Genomic DNA, 7,093 nt, shown 5'->3' with positions numbered 1-7,093 from the left:
TCCTTTGATTTACTTTATAATATTTGGTGTTTGAGGAAATGCAATTTATACGCAAACGTGTGGGTTGTCCTCCCACCTGTTTAGGTAAAAGGTTAAAGCATAAAATTTAGCAACATGTCTTATGATTTTAATAAATACGATAGCAAATGAAGCTATATACGGAAAGATTTAGACATGAATAATTTTAGAACATTTGCAACCTTCTTATAATATTGTGAGTGAGCGAGCTAAGCCTATCTCGCGACAGTTGACGTGCATATACACGTCAGAATAATTTATCTTAACGTGCGGATTACGCGTGGGAATAAGCCTCGTGGTAAAGATACATTCATATGCGACATTTGTGTCACTTTTAAGACGTTTGTGCTTTGTTATTATAACTCCATTGCATTTACGAGATTTACAAATAATTTCGAGCGGTGTCACGCGCATTGAAGGGATTTTTCAAATTTAAAATCATTCTATTATCGCCGTGAAATAAATTGAAATTGGAGTTTGTAAAATACATTATGATTGGGAAATGAGATTGCATGGGAAAGCGCAATATAGGACGGCGGCCGCGGCGTATACGAATAGGTTTTAAATGAATATCGTTCTGAATTACCGTTTCCAGATGAAAAACCATATTAAAATGTATTTTTATCAGACCATTGTTATCGAAATAGAAATTTTGTGTGTAGAATATTGTATTTTGCATCAGCTATAATATCACTTATAAATAAAGCAATATTAGATCTTAAATTATGCTAAAGGCGAATGAATAGCCTCATAACCCTTTGTCTATAACATATTTCTACCGTAGACTGAGCAAAGATTTTAATTAAGACGATACACAAAAAAAAATCTACTGCTTGGCGGGCGGAGTCTAATAGCTCGCTATCGCGAACGCGGGTGTGCGCGAAGTCATTCTTGCAAACTCGCCGCGCTGCCGCTGGCCGACTCGGGACAAACATGTATGGAGTCGTCATACAGTTATAATATTCTTATACATATATTTAATTGTTGATTTATTGGTTTTATTTTCTTGCTTATAAACAAATAATCTTCTTTTTAACAACTACTTAGACATTATTAATAATAATATTTCGTAATGTTTACTTTATTACAAAATAATACAGGTTATAAATAATCTTTAAAATAACAAAAAATATTGTTACTCTGAAAAAATGAAATGGTACCTACTCAATAACGCGGACTAATGAATGGATTTAGATAGAATTTGATGCTGACGTAGATATTACGTCATGCCCAGAAATGAAAGGTAATATTTCTGAAAGAAGTTATAAACCCTAATTCTTCTCAGTCAAAATCAAGAGTGGAAGATATCACTAATACAGTAAAACTGATGCGAAACTTTGGATGTTAATTTGTATATTTTTTTGTTAGTTGTTACTTAATCACGTCAAGACTACATTACCAATTTTGATAAAATATAGCTAATTGCCTGGATTTACACATAGGATACTTTTTATCCGAACTGAACACTTCTGTGGGATAAGACAGGATTCACGATATAATCTAATTCCACGCGGGCAAAGCCGCAGTCGGAATGATATTTTTTTAAATAAAAAAATTGTTTAAAAAAAACACAAAATATATTGACGCATGTATTTATTTTTTGCACTCTATTATAATTGTAATTATTCATTACAAATAATCAAAATAAAATAGCCAGAACAAAGTTAGGCCCTGGTAGGGTAGGTAGGCAGGTACAGCAATGTGAGACGAACACTGGCTTATTTATACCAATAATAATGTATTATAAACATTAAATTAAGTTTACTTTCTAACAACAAAAATACATAATATTAGCTAATGTGAAAGCGAATCAACCAATCATCCCACAAAAATGAAATGTGCTCACAAATATTCATCCAAATCGGTTCATGTCATTAGGAAGAGTGACTGCAGCGCCATCTTCCGGGCCCAATTGTGTTTCCAGATCACCCAGGAACTCAATTTAATATACTTACACAAAATTTTTCGAAATGAAAACTCACATTACTATGTAAATATGAATATAATCCTGTTTTATTACTAAGCAATTTCCCGCACAGGTGTAGTAAGTATAAATGAAATAAATATCAACATCAAATTCTTTATACAACATACTTATCTACCACCGTAATTCTTGAAATTATTTCGTATTTTTTTTAAATATAATACTACTCCAATGAGCTCCTGTTCCATATTATGTCCGCCATACTTCTACTAAGTTCACCATGATTTTTTATTTCTTTTCACTTTGTTGCTTTTTGCTAAAAATGGAATCATGCGATAAAACCAGTAGAGCTTTGATAACATACATTTTTGTCTGAATTAAGGTACTTACGAAGGAGTGGATTCACATTGTGAACAATCAGTGGGTTTATTTTCCTTCTGGATTCCGGATTTCTGAACAGATTATTTATGCTATAAATGAAAAAATCTTACACATTCGTTATGTACTTAAAACAGGGGTACATATCAAACATCGTCTATAATACAATTATCATCAAATTTAAAATAAAACCAACTTACTTCATTAATTTGTTCCAATTGTAAGCATTCTTTTTCCTCCAACCTTTATGTTTCTTCTTCTTATTTTCTTTATTGTCCCCATTTGTCTCATTTTGTCTTATCGTGTTGTCACCCTTTTTTACGATTGCGCGAGCGACACAAGTTCCCCGTGTGACGGCCGTAGCGGGAATGACTCGTGCAGCGATCGGGGTAGGAAGGTACAGGGCGGCTCTCGCTATATTGGCTGGTCGCGCGCTAATTTCAAGTATTTCTTGTTTATTTCAAAACCATCGCATATTTCAAAATTCTAACACGGTAGACGTATAGGTTGTATATTTTATAGTTAATATCCAAAAAGTCGTAACTTTACATTTGTTATTTTGAAGATGCCAGAGATTAAAAAAAAATAACAATGATAACTTTGTATTTTTTTTCTATCGAGAAAATATCATGGAATCATGTTTCTAAAACGGTAGACGTATTGTGTTACTATTGAACTTTCTTGTCAAGAATTTTCATCACGACAACTTTAATAATATAAAAATTACGAAGGTTTGAAAAGGGCCGTAAATGTTAGAAAAATTTATTCATCACCTTAAAGTCTTTGAGCCTAAGTCGACGTCCAGGTATTTTTGCAAAGGGTAAAATACCTTGTTACTACCTACTACTAGTCTACTAAGCTTACCATGTACCTACCTTTTTACGGTGGATATAAGAAAGAAATCTTATCAGTAGTAAAATGTTTATCTGTTTTTCCTTTTTGTATTATTGTACTCAAAAGTATCAATTATTTCATACATCAATTAGTTTTAGATAAGGAAGAAGGAATCCTGTTCAGAAAATACCCCTTTTTACATAAAATTTTCCCTATTTATTTAATTTTAAGCCCTACTGAGTATTCTGATAGAGATTCTAATAAATTACAAACATTAATCTTTAAAAAAAAATCCGCATAATATTGCATAACAAATTGATGTTTATACGAGTAACGATTCATACCGCGATGCAAAAATAATTAAAAGTATTAATGATTAATTAATTTTCCAACTACCCTCTTGTTCGCGGTCACCGACTATGCCTTTAAGACGATACACGAAAAAAAATCCACTGCTTGGCGGGCGGAGTCTAATAGCTCGCTATCGCGAACGCGGGTGTGCGCGAAGTCATTCTTGCAAACTCGCCGCGCTGCCGCTGGCCGACTCGGGACAAACATGTATGGAGTCGTCATACAGTTATAATATTGTTATACATTTATTCAATTGTTGATTTATTGGTTTTATTTTCTTGCTTATAAACAAATAATCTTCTTTCCAACAACTACTTAGACATTATTAATAATTATTATTATTTCGTAATGTTTACTTTATTACAAAATAATACAGGTTATAAATAATCTTTAAAATAACAAAAAATATTGTTACTCTGAAAAAATGAAATGGTAATCAATAACGCGGACTACTGAATTGATTTAGATAGAATTTGATGCTGAGTGCTGACGTAGATATTACATCATGCCCAGAAATGAAAGGTACTATTTCTGAAAGAAGTTATAAACCCTAATTCTTCTCAGTCAAAGTCAAGAGTGGAAGATATCACTAATACAGTAAAACTGATGCGAAACTTTGGATGTTAATTTGTATATTTTTTTGTTAGTTGTTACTTAATCACGTCAAGACTACATTACCAATTTTGATAAAATATAGCTAATAAAAAGTATCCTATGTGTAAATCCAGGCAGGATTTACACATAAGATACTTTTTATCCGAACTGAACACTTCTGTGGGATAAAACAGGATTCACGATATAACCTAATTCCAAGCGGGCAAAGCCGCGGTCGGAATGATATTTTTTTAAATAGAAAAATTGTTTAAAAAAAACACAAAATATATTGACGCATGTATTTATTTTTTGCACTCTATTATAATTGTAATTATTCATTACAAATAATCAAAATAAAATAGCCAGAACAAAGTTAGGCCCTGGTAGGGTAGGTAGGCAGGTACAGCAATGTGAGACGAACACTGGCTTATTTATACCAATAATAATGTTTTATAAACATTAAATTAAGTTTACAACAAAAATACATAATATTAGCTAATGTGAAAACGAATCAACCAATCATCCCACAACAATGAAATGTTCACACAAATATTCATCCAAATCGGTTCATGTGATTAGGAGGAGTGACTGCAGCGCCATCTTCCGGGCCCAATTGTGTTTCCAGATCACCCAGGAACTCAATTCAATATACTTACACAAAATTTTTCGAAATTAAAACTCACATTACTATGTAAATATGAATATAAACCTGTTTTAGTACTAAGCAATTTCCCGCACAGGTGTAGTAAGTATAAATGAAATAAATATCAACATCAAATTCTTTATACAACATACTTATCTACCACCTACTAAGAAATGTAATTCTTGAAATTTTTTCGTATTTTTTTTAAATATAATACTACTCCAATGAGCTCCTGTTCCATATCACGTCCGCCATACTTCCACTAAGTTCACCATGATTTTTTATTTCTTTGCACTTTGTTGCTTTTTGCTAAAAATGGAATCATGCGATAAAACCAGTAGAACGTTGATAACATACATTTTTGACTGAATAAAGGTACTTACGAAGGAGTGGGTTCACATTGTGAACAATCAGTGGGTTTATTTTCCTTCTGGATTCCGGATTTCTGAAAAGATTATCTATGCTATAAATGAAAAAAATCTTACACATTCGTTATGTACTTAAAACAGGGGTACATATCAAACATCGTCTATAATACAATTATCATCAAATTTAAAATAAAACCAACTTCTTCATTAATTTGTTCCAATTGTAAGCATTCTTTTTTCTCCAACCTTTATGTTTCTTCTTCTTATTTTCTTTATTGTCCCCATTTGTCTCATTTTGTCTTATCGTGTTGTCACCCTTTTTTACGATTGCGCGAGCGACACAAGTTCCCCGTGTGACGGCCGTAGCGGGAATGACTCGTGCAGCGATCGGGGTAGGAAGGTACAGGGCGGCTCTCGCTATATTGGCTGGTCGCGCGCTAATTTCAAGTATTTCTTGTTTATTTCAAAACCATCGCATATTTCAAAATTCTAAATCGGTAGACGTATAGGTTGTATATTTTATAGTTAATATCCAAAAAGTCGTAACTTTACGTTTGTTATTTTGAAGATGCCAGAGATTATAAAAAAATAACAATGAGAACTTTGTATTTTTTTTCTATCGAGAAAATATCATGGAATCATGTTTCTAAAACGGTAGACGTATTGTGTTACTATTGAACTTTCTTGTCAAGAATTTTCATCACGACAACTTTAATAATATAAAAATTACGAAGGTTTGAAAAGGGCCGTAAATGTTAGAAAAATTAATTCATCACCTTAACGTCGCTTCGGACGTGATTAATAGTCCTACGTCTTTAATATTTACCAACTAACGTGATGGCTTTATTAAAAATAAACAGGATACGCAATCACGTCACTGGTAATATTTACTCGTAAAATATGAGGAAAAAAGGCTATTTTCAGGTAATTACTTGTTATGTATAGATGATAATGTAAACACATTAATGTCAACAATTTTGTTTTGATCATAATTATTAGTGTAGGTCTTAATATTGCTGATATTTGGTCCACAGATTTAGAGTATTATGAATGCATGAAAATGATTCATTGCTTTGAAAATAAGTCCATGAAATAAAGACAAGGCTTAACATAAACAGCAAATTGCTAGGTAGCGATCTCTACCAGGCAACCCTAACAATGACAGTTATATTCATCTCTTCTATATTATGTTCATTCATCTCTTCTTTAATATATTACAAACATCAGCACTCTTAAAATTTATTTCAATTCCACCCTCTCGATAAATTAAATTGTTGAAGATGTTATAAGCCCCGATGGAAAGAAAGAAAACAAATTGCAATTTGTATGATAATGAAGTAAAAACAAAGAGCTATGCCGTGACATATTTATATTTAAGGAGACGTTCTAATCGTCTTTTGTCATGTTTTATGGCTCAGTAACTTGAAATAGCTCGCATCAAAAGCAATAGAGGTTAGGTGAATACTTATGCAGTTATCTAATTGGTGTGATCTTTAGGGTACGGAAAAGAAGTTTCTAGAATTTCGTCATGACAATCAGCCCTTTGCTGTTGATTTGGATTTGAATGATGTAGGTAATGACAGCTGTAATATGTTTTTCCGCTTCATATATTATTAATTATTAAAGCATTGTAAGAAACATAATATTATCCTTTATTGCTTTAATGAATAGGAATAAATTTACATCCTACCACATGATAAGAGAACGTATAGGCAAAGTAACTACTACACTAAATATTTAAGTAATACGAATAGTCTTCTTGCATAAAATTGCCCGTGTAGCTATGTCATATTATAAATCTGTGTAGTATCTGTGAATGAAAATTTGATAGCTACTTTATATTGCAGTGTCAGGTGATTCAGTTGGCTTTCAAGGCTTCAAGATCAATATTGAATCAATAAGAAATATTATCACACAAATTTTTTAATTGGCAAAGTAAAAAGTAAATTTTGACTTTACAGGTATTTTGTTATAATCAATTGT

General features: G+C 32.0%; 2 long non-coding RNA genes across 2 annotated transcripts; both read right to left on the bottom strand.

Annotated features, from left to right (window-relative positions):
• Positions 1 to 1,551: 1,551 nt before the first annotated feature.
• On the bottom strand, positions 1,552 to 3,097 carry LOC149905307 (uncharacterized). The gene is made up of 3 exons (XR_016457193.1): positions 2,521 to 3,097; positions 2,333 to 2,394; positions 1,552 to 2,258 (listed from the first exon to the last, which is right to left on the bottom strand). It is a non-coding gene; the product is annotated as an uncharacterized LOC149905307 (long non-coding RNA).
• A 488-nt stretch (positions 3,098 to 3,585) lies between these two features.
• Positions 3,586 to 5,875, bottom strand: LOC149905306 (uncharacterized). Its single transcript, XR_016457194.1, has 3 exons — positions 5,311 to 5,875; positions 5,126 to 5,187; positions 3,586 to 5,051 (listed from the first exon to the last, which is right to left on the bottom strand). It is a non-coding gene; the product is annotated as an uncharacterized LOC149905306 (long non-coding RNA).
• Positions 5,876 to 7,093: the final 1,218 nt, after the last annotated feature.

This window comes from Colias eurytheme, chromosome 10, assembly GCF_061535395.1.
Source record: "Colias eurytheme isolate Ceu_HAF_F1 chromosome 10, ilColEury1 Martin Lab GWU primary, whole genome shotgun sequence".
NCBI lineage: Eukaryota > Metazoa > Arthropoda > Insecta > Lepidoptera > Pieridae > Colias > Colias eurytheme.
Note: the sequence above shows the minus strand (reverse complement) of the source record. Positions and strands in the feature narration are given on the sequence as shown.